We start from the raw sequence: 16,220 nt of genomic DNA on the forward strand, positions 1-16,220 counted from the left end.
GACTGCTTTTATTTTCTTTTTTGTTGTTTTACTTTGCTACTTTAACAGCCCAGTGCTATTAGTCTAGCTGTGTTGGGGAGTGGGACTGGTGTGCTGCTGTGCTGCTCCTAGTAGTTCAGCAGCAGCAACCCGAGAAATTTTTTTTTTTTAATATACATATATTTTTTTTTCTTTACTTATCTTACTGTTCTTTAACGTGTACAGTGCTGTTGCTGTTCTTCATAGTAGTGCACCAATAGTAGTGCACTTGCAGGCATTATTTGCCCAGTGTGTTCTTCAAACAACAACCATCTAGCTGTGTGAGCTTGTTCACATTCTGTCTAAATATCAATAATAATACCGTCTCCAGAAACACCACCCGAGTGACGTTTTTCAGGCAGCAATAATATATTCCGTATCCACTGCTGTAGTAGTGTATACGTTGACCTTGTAGGCCTTGTTTGCCCAGTGTGTTCTTCATTTTCAAACAACTCCCATCTAGCTGTGTGAGCTTGTTCACATTCTGTCTAAATATCAATAATAATACCGTCTCTAGAAACACCACCCGAGTGACGTTTTTCAGGCAGCAATAATATATTCCGTATCCACTGCTGTAGAAGTGTATACGTTGACCTTGTAGGCCTTGTTTGCCCAGTGTGTTCTTCATTTTCAAACAACTCCCATCTAGCTGTGTGAGCTTGTTCACATTCTGTCTAAATATCAATAATAATACCGTCTCCAGAAACACCACCCGAGTGACGTTTTTCAGGCAGCAATAATATATTCCGTATCCACTGCTGTAGAAGTGTATACGTTGACCTTGTAGGCCTTGTTTGCCCAGTGTGTTCTTCATTTTCAAACAACTCCCATCTAGCTGTGTGAGCTTGTTCACATTCTGTCTAAATATCAATAATAATACCGTCTCCAGAAACACCACCTGAGTTGTTGTTGTTGTTTTAAAAATAATGCCAGGCAAAGGCAGGCCGCCACGCAGAGGCACTAGGGGCCGTGCTGCTATGCTATCCTGTGGCCCTAGGAAATTGCCCAGTTTTAAAAAGGCAATGACCCTGAACTCCCAAAATGCTGAAGAGGTAGTTGACTGGCTTACACAGCCACACCCCATCCTCTACCGTTTCTAACTTTACCACAACATCCTCATCCTCCACTGCTATGGCCACCCCACGTAACACTTCCTCCACCACCGGCGCCCCTTCTTCACTGGAGTCAGAGGAGTTATTTTCACATGAGTTTCTTGAACTGAGTGATGCGCAACCATTATTGGCAGAAGAAGATGAAGGAGATGAGGACGTTACACCAGATTTAATTCTGGCAGAGAACACAACAGAGATGGACATAATGAGTGATGAGGAGGTCCCCGCTGCTGCTTCCTTCTGTGAGCTGTCAGAAGAAATTGATGCATCTGAGGAGAATGAGGATGAGGAGATTGATGTTTTGTGGGTGCCCAGTAGAAGAGAGCAAGAGGAGGATAGTTCAGATGGAGAGACGGAGAGTCAGAGAGGCAGGAGGAGAATAAGACTTAGAAGAAGCAGGGAGGACAGCTCGCAGGGAACAGTAGGGCAACAACATGTATCGGCACCTGTGGTCAGCCGGCCAACGCACCCGCCATTGCCGCCAACGCCGCCGACTTCTACTGTTACCGCCAGATTGCCAGCCTCAAAAAGGTCAGCAGTGTGGGATTTTTTTAATGTGTGTGCCTCTGACAAAAGCGTTGTAATTTGCAATGAGTGCAGTCAGAAACTGAGTCTTGGGAAGCCCAACAGCCACATAGGTACAACTTCTATGCGAAGGCACATGAACGGCAAGCACAAAGCACTTTGGGAGCAACACCTCAAAGGCAACAGGCAAACTAAAAGCCACCCTCCTTCTGGTCCAGCATCTTACTGCTCTACCTCTGCTGTCCTTGACCCGTCTGAACCACCCTCCACTCCGCCTTTCACCTTGACCACCAGTTCCCATTCCCAGTCATCTGCCCCCAGCCAAGTTTCTGTGAGGGCCATGTTTGAGCGTAAGAAGCCAATGTCTGCGAGTCACCCCCTTGCCCGGCGTCTGACAGCTGGCTTGTCCGCACTCTTAGCCCGCCAGCTTTTACCATACCAGCTGGTGGACTCTGAGGCCTTCCGCAAATTTGTAGCAATTGGGACACCGCAGTGGAAGGTACCCAGCCGCAATTTTTTTTCAAAAAAGGGAATACCAAACCTGTACCACCATGTGCAGAGCCAAGTCACCGCATCTCTGTCACTTAGTGTTGGGCCAAAGGTCCATATGACTACTGACGCATGGTCCTCCAAGCATGGTCAGGGCAGGTATGTCACCTACACTGCCCACTGGGTGAACTTGGTAATGGCTGGGAAGCAGGGAATGTGTGGCTCAACAACAACAGTGGAGTTGGTGTCACCGCCACGGATTGCACGCGGTTCTGCCACCACCTCTACTCCTCCTTCGCTCTCTACCTCGTCTTCTTCCTCTTCTTCGTCCTCTGCTGCTGGGTCCTCCTCCTCCACACCTGTGCACCCCCAGCTCCCCCTAGGCTATTCGACGTGCCAGGTACGCCGTTGTCATGCTGTCTTGGGGATGACGTGCCTGGAAAGCAGAAACCATACCGGATCTGTACTCCTGTCATCTCTGCAGTCACAGGCCGATCGGTGGCTGACCCCACACCAACTGAAGATTGGAAAAGTGGTGTGTGACAACGGAAGCAATCTGTTGGCAGCACTGAGACTGGGCAATTTAACACATGTGCCCTGCATGGCACATGTTCTGAATTTAATAGTCCAACGTTTTGTCTCAAGTACCCAGGATTCCAGGACGTTCTCAGGCAGTCCAGGAAGGTGTCGGCCCATTTCAGACGGTCCTACACAGCCATGGCACGCCTTGCTGACATTCAGCAGCGGTACAACATGCCAGTCAGGCGTTTGATTTGCGACAGCCAGACTCGCTGGAATTCAACGCTCCTCATGTTGGAACGTCTGCTGCAACAACAAAGAGCCGTCAACGAATACCTGTTTGAACTGGGTGGTAGGACTGGATCTGCAGAGCTGGGGATTTTTTTACCCCGTTACTGGGTGCTTATGCGCGATGCCTGCAGGCTCATGCGCCCTTTTGAAGAGGTTACAAATATGGTCAGTCGCACTGAAGGCACCATCAGCGACCTAATACCCTTTGCTTTCTTCCTGGAGCGTGCCGTGCGACGAGTGACAGATGAGGCTGTAGACCAGCGTGACGAGGAGCAGGAAGCGCACGATTTCTGGTCGGAATCACCAGAACGAACCCAGGCACCTGCTGCAACGCAGGGAGAGGTGTCAGAAGTGGAGTCAGAGGAGGAAGGTGGCTTTGTGGAGGAGGAGGACCAACAGGAGCAGGCTTCCCAGGGGGCTAGTGGTGACCTTTTGGGGACCCCTGGTCTTGTACGTGGCTGGGGGGAGGAGACCGTGGATGATGCAGTCCTTGATAACGAGGAAGCGGAGATGGATACCTCTGCATCCAACCTTGTGAGAATGGGGTCTTTCATGCTGTCATGCCTGTTGAAGGACCCCCGTATCAAGAGGCTTAAGGAGAAGGACCTGTACTGGGTCGCGACTCTACTAGACCCTCGGTACAAGCATAAAGTGGCAGAAATGTTACCAACATACCACAAGTCTGAAAGGATGCTGCATTTACAAACCAGCCTGCAAAACATGTTGTACAATGCTTTTAAGGGTGATGTCACTTCAGGAACTCATCAACATTCCAGGGGCAGAGGTGCCAGTAATCCTGCCACGAGCACACCTGCAAGGACAAAGCCCTTTGGCCAGTCTGTAACGTCAGACATGCAAATGTTTTTTTGTCCAAGGCAGCGGCAGAACCCTTCTGGATCCACCCTCAAAGAACGCCTCGACCGGCAGGTAGCGGACTACCTGGCATTAACTGCAGATATCGACACTCTGAGGAGCGATGAACCCCTGGACTACTGGGTGCGCAGGCTTGATCTGTGGCCAGAGCTGTCACAATTTGCCATGAACCTCTTGTCTTGCCCCGCCTCAAGTGTCCTCTCAGAAAGGACCTTCAGTGCAGCAGGAGGGATTGTAACTGAGAAGAGAACTCGCCTAGGTCACAAAAGTGTGGATTACCTGACCTTTATTAAAATGAATGAGGGGTGGATCTCGGAGGGTTACTGCACGCCGGAAGACTTGTGCTGAGTTTCTGATTCTGACTCCCCATGCAGCTGTCCTTCTCTGCACGCCTCATGACTCCACACACAGCTGTCCTTTAGCGTCCTCCTCCCTCCACCACCGTTACAAACTAGGGTGCAAACCCTACTGGTTTAATTTGAATCCAGGTAAATCCTGAGTTTTTCTGGCCTCTGTGCTTCAGTGGCTGTGACAAAAAAAAAAGGAATATTTTCAGCATTTATATGGCATATTGTTTCTGGCCTCTGTGCTTCAGTGGCTGTGACAAAAAAAAGGAATATTTTCAGCATTTATATGGCATATTGTTTCTGGCCTCTGTGCTGCAGTGGCTGCGACAAAAAAAAATTAATATTTTCAGCATTTATATGGCATATTTTTTCTGGCCTCTGTGCTGCAGTGGCTGCGACAAAAAAAAATTAATATTTTCAGCATTTATATGGCATATTTTTTCTGGCCTCTGTGCTGCAGTGGCTGCGACAAAAAAAATTAATATTTTCAGCATTTATATGGCATATTTTTTCTGGCCTCTGTGCTGCAGTGGCTGTGACAAAAAAAAATGAATATTTTCAGCATTTATATGGCATATTGTTTCTGGCCTCTGTGCTGCAGTGGCTGCGACAAAAAAAATTAATATTTTCAGCATTTATATGGCATATTTTTTCTGGCCTCTGTGCTTCAGTGGCTGCGACAAAAAAAATTTATATTGTTTGCATTTATATGGCATATTTTTTCTGGCCTCTGTGCTTCAGTGGCTGCGACAATTTTTTTTTATATTGTTAGCATTTATATGGCATATTTTTTCTGGCCTCTGTGCTGCAGTGGCTGCGACAAAAAAAAATTAATATTTTCAGCATTTATATGGCATATTGTTTCTGGCCTCTGTGCTTCAGTGGCTGCGACAAAAAAAACATAATTTTTCAGGAAAGTACACATGCCTAATTTTTCAGGGTTCTGCAACAGTGGCAAAATCGCATCTTTTATGGTCACCGCAGGTGATCAATAAAGTAGACCAAAACTGGGCCCACACTGCAGAATCTGTGTTTTTTGGTTCACTTCACTGTACATTGAATTACCTCTGCCTGACCGTGCGCACAAGCACGGTGACTGCTAAACACACCACTACAGAAATATTGCCACCAACAGGACGAACATCCTGGAGGTGACAAGCTTAACTAGTAATTAACAACTATTATTTGCTCACTTGACGGTATCATTCATTAAAGCTCTTTGCGTTTTTTTGCGTTGCAGTAAGCGCCGCGTTTCGTCTTTGCGTGTGAACAGGCTGTAACCTTTACACGACTTGATTGGCATGTAGACGCCGGACGTTTTAAAGCAGTTTATTACACAAGTTTAGAAATGTAGTGTGATTTCTGCCCTTTACAGCACAAAACGCAGCGCTGTGTCAACAATGTATTTTTCAGATACATTTTTGCCCTTGATCCCCCTCTGGCATGCCACTGTCCAGGTCGTTGCACCCTTTAAACAACTTTAAAATCATTTTTCTGGCCAGAAATGTCTTTTCTAGCTTTTAAAATTCGCCTTCCCATTGAAGTCTATGGGGTTCGCGACGTTCGCGAACCGTTCGCATTTTTGACGCAAGTTCGCGAATATGTTCGCGAACTTTTTTTCCGACGTTCGCTACATCCCTATCTATAATAATCTTTTACAGTGAGAAGTTTCTTAGCACTTTGAATATTATTAACGGTGGTGTCTTCTAGATCTGCTGTACCTTCTCTCACTTTAGCTTTGTTTTGCAGTAAGTATCTTGGGGTGAGAGGAGTTTATTTAGCAAGAAAGAGCCTATGATTATCTGCTTTAATTTATCCTTTCAGACCCATGAGTTTATATTTGGCAGCAGAACCTTTGCTTATTTTTAGACATATTGTGCTTTTATTTAAAAGCTTTTTTTCCTGTAAAAAAAAAGAACTTTGTATTTTACTAAAAGTTGGAATGTTGTCATCAAGATATTCTCCCAGAAGGATTTTGATGTCTTCAGGTGTGTAATGGGGAACTTTGGTTGGTCTTTCTTATTTCTCTTTTTATAGAGACATAATTTATTGAGTTGGCAATGGATGATATAAGTTGAAAGTGTTGTACCCTGTGTCTGATGACCATTTATAATCTGTGTCACATCACCACAATTTAAATTATCTTTCTCTGCAATCTTGCATACATTTTTCTCTTGGGTCTACATCCAGGGTTACAGTGTCATGAGCCTCTCTATCTTGTTATCATATAACCTGGGAACATTAAGGTCTCTGGAGAGGACATCAAGCCATGAGATTGTCCATGCTATCCAACATTTCTCTAACTCACCTCCTTGGACAGTTATTTGATTTTCTTTCTTTGCTCCATGGACAACTCAAACTTCCTAAATATGTGTTTCTTAAGGCTTTTTTTTATGCGTTTGAGACACAGCTTTGAATGCACCTTAATTTGTTGCCTAATTGGTCCCATTGCAGGTATCTGCAACTCATCTCAGGTGATTTCACTAATACATTAAAGGAGAATCACCTGCTTAAAATCCAACTGTAAAGCATGCTGACTGGTGGTTGCGCTCTGGGTCCTGCAGAACTTCTGATTGCCTCTGTGTCAACATTGCTGCGCTGCTGAGTCATGGTGTAACTCAAACGGTGTTCACATAAATATTTTCAATTTGCGATTTTTGCCATATTTAAAAAGCGTTTATGGACATCTGCAGTGCGAAAAAAAAAATTGCAATTCTGTCTGCACCACTTTTATCCAGCGTTATAAATATAACCACGAGCAGGCCAAATATATCCACTGTGTGAACCATTGTGCACTGCATGAAGTTTATAAATGAGCCCCGCTGCCTAACCTGACTAGTGATGAGCACATTTTTTCAGCTACCATGGATTTGCGGCAAAATTCCGCATTTCGCCATCTGTGTATTTTTTCGTGAGACTTTGCCGCGACAAAAAAATCGCAGAGAAAAAATGCCAAAAAGAAAAATCACCCATTGACTTTAATGCATTTGGATAAAAATGTCGCCATAAGAAAAAATTACCATTGACTTTAATGTATTTGGTGCATAAAAAATTGGTGCGTGTAAAAAAAATGTTGACACCCATTGACTTTAATGTATTTGAAGCATAAAAAAATGTTGCGCTTAAAAAACTGACCCTATTGACAACATTTTGTGAATTTTTCAGCGTTTCGCGAATTTTGGAGCAGTTTCACAAATTTTTTTAGAGAAGTGAAATGGGTCAGATTTACTCATCACTAATCCTGACCTTTGCCTATTTTTGACTCCTCTTTGCCTGATCCTTGCCTGAACCTCATCTAAAACTCCCAGCTAGAACCACAGCAGAAAGTTGCTGGGCCCCAAAATGGCATCAGTGAAACTTGGGACTAACTGGGCTCTCCTGCCTTACGGAAGAGTCAGATCTGTGCCAGCAGCCAAACTTCAGGTTCCTGCTTAACCACTGTGTTACAGCATCTGTTTCTTACAACTTTTACATGGTGACATTCATTTTGTCCAGTCAATTTGAGGACTATTGTGTGGAATAAGACAAGTTTTCAGTTTTTTTCCAGCTTTTTAGTGCTGCTCCACTGCAGACTAAAGAAATACATATCTGACCTGCCTAGTATTTTTATTTTCAACAATTATTTGGAAGAACTGGAGCATGATGCCAATATTCCTGATCTTTGCACTTGCTTCTAAATCACAATAGTTCTACTTTTCATGACACTTTTGTCATCAGATCCTGCATCCCTCTGTTCAGTTCAAAGCTTCTGAATGAGTTTACCTTACCAATAATACTTTTATAATCATGTAGATTATTCTATAATAATTATAAACAACATATATTTTCTTTTCAACATTTTGTTACAAGAACAGGGATAGGCAGGATCAAAAACAGATCAGGAACACTTAAAAATAGCACCCAGGAACTATGTAAATAGACCTACGTTGGGTAACATTTTTTTGGACGATAGCCCTTTAAATATTTTAATTTTCACACCATGAGCGATGACGTCAGACACATGCCAGGTCAAAACCCGGAATCCACAGACGCGAATGGAGAAGATGTGAATGAAGAGAGAGGCGGGCGTCCCCGTCGGTCCCCCACTAGATCACCAGGGGTTTACTCACACATTTGCACTAGATATTGATGACAGACTGATGAGCTTGACCTGAAGGACTTGACCCCATCCCCAGCTGGTTCCCCCTTTTTTTTTCAAGTTCCAAAAAATAAAATGTGAAAAAAAATTCAGAGATCAACACAAGAACATAAAATCTGCCACAAATGAAAAGTAAGTCTTCTGCTTTTTTAGGCATTAAACTACCTTTTGCTGCATTGAGACTAGGGATATTACAGTCTCCAATATCCGAAACCATCACATTCCACTTCAGATATCCTAAAATATTGTTTGTTTGAGCAGTTGAAATGTTATGTAATTATTATTTTAGCACACAGCTGCACTTGGCTTTAGATTGGAAACTATTATTGTGTTATTTCAATGTTGTTGTTTGGCTTACGATCCAAAACCCAACATTTGTTTTCCAGTTGCTTGTTCATTTTAATTTTCCCCATGCTAAAATGATTTTTTTAATAATGTTCTTATGGCAAGTGAACTGGATTCATGGCATAGTTTTTCCATTACATAGAAATTGAGAGGATAGCATAAAAAGTTTCAAGTCATTTCTAAATATCATGCAAGATTTAATTTGATACTGAGCTATGTCCTAGAAGATCAGCACCATATGAAACAAAGACACATTGCATAAATAAAATGCATAATAAGAACATTAATTTTGATGCCTTCCATATAAGGTCTTCTTTAAAGGGGAAGTAAAGTCTAAAATAAATGCCAGAAATGCTGAATTTTTATACTAAACATAAACATGAACTTACTACATCACAAGCCTAATCAAACAAATGATTTATGCTTTCAAAGTTGGCCACAGAGGGTCACCATCTTGTAACTTTGTTTAACATCTTTGCATGACCAAGACTACGCACAGGCTCAGTGTGGTCTGGGCTGCTTAAGGGTCGTCATAAATTATCAAAACAGCACAAGTCAAATAAAATTTGCCAGAAGCCGATACAGCAAGACTGATTAATATCAGAATATGCAGACTGCACTGGGTCCTGTGTTGTCATGTAATCTAATGTGGATTTTATAGTTTTTGTGTTGTTTAATACAAACTTTCTCCAACTCTGCAGAACCAGTGGCTGCAGCAAAATAATCCTCCAAATAGAATCCCAGTTTATCTGTTTAAATCTGGCTCCATGATCTTTGTCCCTGCAGCTGGAGTTGGAAACAGTAAAGGGGATGTAAAGGCAAAAATAAAATCCAATACAAATCTCTACACAGTCGCCGACTGCTCTACAGGGAAACAAACAAAGCTGCTTGAGTTCTGCATGGCTGGGAAGTAAGACAGGGACTCCTCTGCTGTACATAAGTATGACTGTTTCCCTGCAGAGCAGTTAGGTACCGTCTGACAATTCCTATCCAAAGCAGTAAATAAAGGGAGAATTTCACTGCATACAGTCAAGTTTCTTATAAAAACAGTACACATTTTTTAATTCAAGTATATTGGAGATAGGTTTCTTTTTGATTAACTAAAGTAAAAATGAGGTTTTATTTTTTTGCCTTTACATGCCCTTTAACAGGAATTAGACGGATCATTACAACAAGTTTTGCTTCGACAATACTGTGCTCAACTGAGAAGTTAAGACGCTAAGAGCTATCTGGATAAAAGGGGAGCAATTGCATGTGTTGGGATCTTGGTGCTCCACGTAAGAAGAAGGTTAAGGAATGTTGAGGGCCAAAAAGCTAAAGTAGGCCTTACTTCTGCATGTATCCAGTGGGACAAGGACCTTGTTGATTAGAAATGAGCCAGTGGTAGGTTAAACCTTTCTGGGGTGTAAGACAGATCCGGAGCACTCATATCTTCATAGGGGCCTGGAGCATTCCAATCCAATGCAAATTTGTGTGCCCCTTTCCCACCACAGGTAAAAGAGCAGCTGGGGTTGGTTTTTTACTTGTTAGCTATAGGGAAGTAGGTTGGGACTGCTTCCTCTATAACTTCACCACTGCTAGGGAGGCCACATTTTTCTTTACCTGCAGGGAGTGTTATAGTGACATGAAGTTCGGGCCAATAATCCCTCATGCAGTGCATTTCTGACCAGCTCTGTGGCTTAAGTTTGGAATAGTTAAATCCTGTAGGTCTCCACACTTTAAATGAATTACCACATAATCAATTCAATCAAACTACTGAAATTGTGTTATAAGTGCAGCCAGGGTGATATCTCAGGCTACTGCAGGTGATTGTCTTTGCACGTATTTGCTAAGTTGCCATCAAAGCCGCAATTAAAGCAAAATAGCTCAAAATAACTTGAAGGGACCCATTAAACTGCTTGCTCACCTTAGCAAACACTCATGCAAAAAAAAAAAAGTCTTTATGTTGTCCCCAGTGGGCAATTCATTTGGCTACATAGTAAACTCATTACACTGTCGTTGACAAAAATGAATGTCAAGAATAGAATATTCTGCACGGCTGGTTTGTAAACAGAAATTTTATGCCATTGTAGCAGACTGTACAGATCACGACAACCTCAGCAATTTCAGGAACTATTTATCCCTCTTTGGAAAAAGTTTGTTGTTTGAAGATATTAGTCCTAATATTAAAATATCTAGTATTGAAAATACAATATAGTGGCATAGTTAAGTAGGGTTGAAAAAAGAACAAAGTCCATCAAGTTCAACCTCTCCAAATGAAACCCAGCATCTTTACATACACACGCTGATGTTGGAAACGTACAACATATATTTTTTTTTTGGTTTCTACTTATTTATGGTTTTCTGTTTGACCGGAACATTAACATCATGGTTTTTATGAGGATAATAACATCACAGGGGTCATTTACTATGAAACCAAGCTGATGTGCAAAAGCATTAAGGGGCACAAGAGTGACACCCTTTGTGCTCGTGTAATGAGTATTGTGGGTCATATATGAGGAAGACCGGGTGCAATCTATCTTCCTCCCTAGATGAATTGCTACTACCACCATGACAACAGCCATGCTTGTCTTTGACAGTGTTGTATTTAGGAAGGGTGGCACCCAATGGCAGGCAGTAAGGACAGGGTTGGCTGTGCCTACTGACTTTCACCCTTCAACTTGCATCCAATCTTTTGAGGTGCAAAGTGAGGCCAGACGATGGTCTATTGCTCTTCGCCTAGGGTCATAATAAATGAACCCCTCACTCTTGACCATGGTCTCTGTCCTAAACAGTCAGTGAGCACAGGGACCCCATGCACGCTGCATTCACCACCACTCCCTAATGTATGTGTCTGATTGACGTGAATGCATATGCTCCTCCTCCTGCTCTTCATGAATACAGAGCTTCAGAAAGCAAGCAGTGCTGTAGTCATGTGGTCAGCCATAGATGTCTGCTTTCCAAAAGGGAGCGCAAACCTGCGGCAATACATCTTGGCAGGATGTCAAGGTGCAAAGTGCATCCTTCCATCCAGTCCATAAATGACCCCCATAATGGTGTTGATGATTTTTTTCCCTCTCTGTTAGCTTTATTCACTCCTGAACTTGTGTTTTTTTCAGTGACTGTCATTTGGGTTTGATGACGTAAATATGTATGGGAAAGCTTGTTAATTCCATTAGAAATGTAATACAATATAACCAGGCATTAATGGCTATTAGAAATGCAGACAGTGAATAAAAGCATTTTACCTCCCTGGCTCACAAAGCTTTAATTTGTTGGTGCTGATCCTAATGTCAGCGGCAGCTGTTAGAGACTGGAGATAGCTCACAGTATGTTTAAAATTCATGCAATAATCGAGTCGACTTGTTGTACTAAATCACAGCAATATGTATCACTGCTTGCTTATCAATGGATCTGTTTTAGTTAATGGAGTGCCAGGGAATTAGGCTGTTTACTTGCTCAGAACTGAGGGTCAGAGGGATTTGATGACTGTACACTGTGTCTTCCTTTATAATGCCAAATGCTGATGCAATAGGGCACATGGAATAAAATATATACATTTGAATGTAGAAGTGATGAATCCTAATCGTTTCCTGTATTTGCTTGTGAATGGCAAATGATTCATTTAATGCTGCAGCAAAAGTAATCACAAGCAGCAGTACAGAGAATTTCAGCAGAAAATTTAAAGGAGAAGGAAAGGTTAAAACTAAGTAAGCCTTATCAGAAAGGTCCATCTAAATATACCAGTAAACCCCCAAAGTAATGTTGCTCTGAGTCCCCTGTCAAAAGATACACAGCATTTCTTTCCTTCTATTGTGTACACATGGGCTTCTGTATCAGACTTCCTGCCTTCAGCTTAAACCTCATTGCCCTGGGCAAGAGCATGCTCAGTTTGCTCCTCTTCCCCCCCCTCCCTTCTTTGCTGTAATCTGAGCCCAGAGCAGGGAGAGACTCAGGCAGGAAGTGATGTCACACCACATTAATACTGCAGCTCCTATCCTAAACAAACATAGAGTTTCTAGAGCTTTTTATTCAGTTATGGTAAAACATTCTACAGAATAAATATAGCATTCTAGCTTGCACTATTGCAGCTAATCTATTGGCAATGAAATGCCACCGTAGCTTTCCTTCTCCTATAAGCAAGGATATATGGAGTGTCGGACTGGCCCACTGGGATACCAGGGAAACTCCTGGTGGGTGATGGAGTCGGCACCCCTACTTCTAGTCATTTGGCCTATTTTATGGACATTCTTTTCATTATGGAAACAATGAGGCTAAATAGATTGTTTAATAAATTGTATTTAAAAATAAGAGACCTGCAGTTTAATGAAGTTCATCGATGAAAGGGAAAAAGATAGTTTGGACAGTGGACCTATGGTCTAAGGTCTTTTGGTGGGTCCCTGGCATTTCTGTTCAACACTGAATATTTGTCCTATGGTGGAATATGTTTAGAGCTGTTTGGACATAAAATCAGCAGGGGCTGGGCCATCTGCATGACTTACAATTAAATGGCAGTTTTGGATTTTTTTGAAGCCTACCAAACCTACCTACCTACCAATGAATAGCAACTCTTTCCTTCCCCTCTTTGCCTCATCATGTCAAAATACTGGCAGTAATGAGAGGGGGGAAATTTAGTTTAGACAGTGGGACTATGATCTTTTGGTGGGTCCCTTCCATTTCAGTTAAACACTGGATATTTGTCCTACAGTAGAACATGTTTGGGGCTGATTTGGACATAGAATCATCAGGTGTTGGCCTGATTTACACTTAAATGTCAGTTTGGATTATGGTGAATTTTTTGAAGCCTACCAAACCTACCTACCAAGCAGTAACTACCGTTTGCTTCTCCTCTTTGCCTCTGCATGTCAAAATATCCAGTCCTAGTGATAATACTGAAACAGGCAACTCAAACTCAAGTCTGGAACAATGACACATACAGTACATTAAAAAAACAGGCATAAGAAGTCAAACTGCATTCACACTTTAATGATAATGTGCACAAGCCAAGATGGCAGGTAGAAGCTACCAACAAGTCTACCATGAGAATAGTCGATGGATCAAAGCTCAAAGGTCAATGTTTCTTTAGGACATACAGCAGCTGAAAGAGTTCACACATGAAGCCAGACAGAGCACTTTTTGGGATACACTGGGGCAAATTTTCAAAAGAGAAATAACATTTCACCCCAAATATGCCCTTCCATCAAGCCCCTTTGGAGAAAATTTTAGACTTTTCTAAGGCAAAGGTCTTCAGGATAACTGATAGACACCTAAGACATAATAGACACAGTGTAATAGGGAGGAATAAGGTGTACTGTACAATATGCTTTTAGAGCTATTTTGGCACCTTAATAAATAGACCTGCAGGTACCCCATATGGTACACTATATTCACAGATGTAATATGACAGAGTTTTACCCATTTCACAGACCCAGTCTGTACCTCCTCATGCACTACAAGTACTCTGTGAGTTCCTGATGCTGGTTGTGGCCATCATAGATAACTGCATATGCCTTAACTTGTTGCAATTATCCAATTTAACAGTAGTGCAGAAAGTGAATATTCTCTCTCACGTTGACACCATATACCATATGCCTTCTATTATTAATTCTGTGATTTATAGATGTATGGTTCCCATCAACCCATTTCTGCTTCTAAGTATCATGTAAACACATGTTGGCAAAGAAAGAAGAAGAAAGGGAGAAAGATGTGTCACTTCCCAATTTTCAAGCACAGCGGCAGATTTATTTCTGACAATGTAAAGGTGTCTTGTCTTGTCGCCATGGTAAATGGAAAGGTTGGGTATACACAAGCCTTGCCTGTTGCTTATGGAAACTGCTTTCCATTGCTATGCTGTTATTTTGCACTGGCAATATGTTTCTTGCATTAATAACTTCCCTGATAAGCTTTGGGTTTCATGCAAAAAAGTGCAATGTTCCAGCCTATTATGGTGTCAGGCTATACATGTGCAGAATTAGACATGGGTAGAAAATCCTTTAGGGGAGAGTTTCTCAAACTGTGGGGTTGGCCCAGAGCAGTGACTGGGGAGGGGGGCTACCTTGAATGGCAGTTAGGGTGAAATTTGGACAGAATGCCTCTTGGTTTTCCTAGATATGAAGTTCAGTTAGAGTGAGATTTGGGATTAAATCATAGATAATATCTTAGATATTCTTGGGACTGAGGCTCAATGACGGACACTAAACTGAGGAAAAGAGACGGGAGCGCTCCAACCCCCCGCCGTATGTTTAATTCAATATATTGAAAGCCTTTTCTTTTTAGCGGTTATTTTTACGTTCTTAGAAACTTGCTCACCGCTATTCTAAAATGGTTCGGGTGCACTTGCCCCGAACCCTCCGCTTTTAACTTTCCAATGCAGTAAATTGTGGGTCACTCACCGCTCCTGTTCGGTGGCCCGGGTGCTGCACCCCGAACCCTCAGCATGGGGGAGACATGAAGACTTGGAAATCGGCAGTTTGGCACGCACTCAGCAGGACTCCAGACAGCGGTAAAATATCACTTTATGATACGATGCCTATGATTACGTGTGGTAACACACGAAACGCGTTAGGACGATAGATGTTTGTGTAATAAAGTAAAGTATATTTTACCACTGTCTGGAGTCACCTCCTTTGTGCATGGTTATTGCAGCTCCATTCTGCTCTATTGGGTGCTCAGCCACCAGCGTTCCCACTGTAGTCAGACTTGCAAAAAAAAATGGAAAGGCGGCACTCTGGTTAAAAAGAAAAGGGTGTTTTTTTGCAACAGGTCACAGACCAACATCACCTGACGCGTTTTGTGAGCAACTCCCTTAATTACTATGATTAAGGGAGTTGCTCCTGAAATGCGTCAGGTGATGTTGGTCTGTGACCTGTTGCAATAAAACACCCTTTTCTTTTTAACCAGAGTGCCGCCTTTCCATTTTTTTTTGCAAGTATAATTATATTAATTTTTAAACCCAGTTTCTGGTTATTATTGTTCTTTCACAACCATTGAGAGTTGGTGTTCGAGAATTGTCTGAGTATGTTTCCTTTGGGTACTCCGGTTTCCTTCCACAGCCCTCTTCTACTTAGGATGGGCATTCACTGAATTACTGGAGGAAAGGGTAACAGAGTTAAACTATAACTCTCACGTTAAATAAATCAATTGAGAACTAGTGGTTCTTGAACAATAAGTAACTGTTTATTTGGAATATATGCTGTATATAGCAGTCTCTTTGGAATACAAATAAAGATGACAAGGTACAGTTGATCAACAATTAGCAGATAGACGGCTTCTCTAACAGTGCTTGCTCAGTAGATGTAGTAATTACATTCTGAGGAATAGTACTTACTCTAAAGCAGTGATCCCCAACTAGTAGCTCGTGAGCACCATGTTGCTCTCCAACCCCTTGGATGTTGCTCCCAGTGGCCTCAAAGCAGGTGCGTATTTTTGAATTCCAGGCTTGGAGGCAAGTTTTAGTTGCATAAAAACCAGATGTATTGCCAAACAGAGCCTCAATGTAGGTTGCCAATCAACATAGGGACTACTAAATGGCCAATCACAGCACTTATTTAGCAGCCAAAGAACATTTTTCATGCATGTGTTGCT

Source organism: Xenopus laevis, chromosome 2S (genome assembly GCF_017654675.1).
Source record: "Xenopus laevis strain J_2021 chromosome 2S, Xenopus_laevis_v10.1, whole genome shotgun sequence".
NCBI classification, from domain to species: domain Eukaryota; kingdom Metazoa; phylum Chordata; class Amphibia; order Anura; family Pipidae; genus Xenopus; species Xenopus laevis.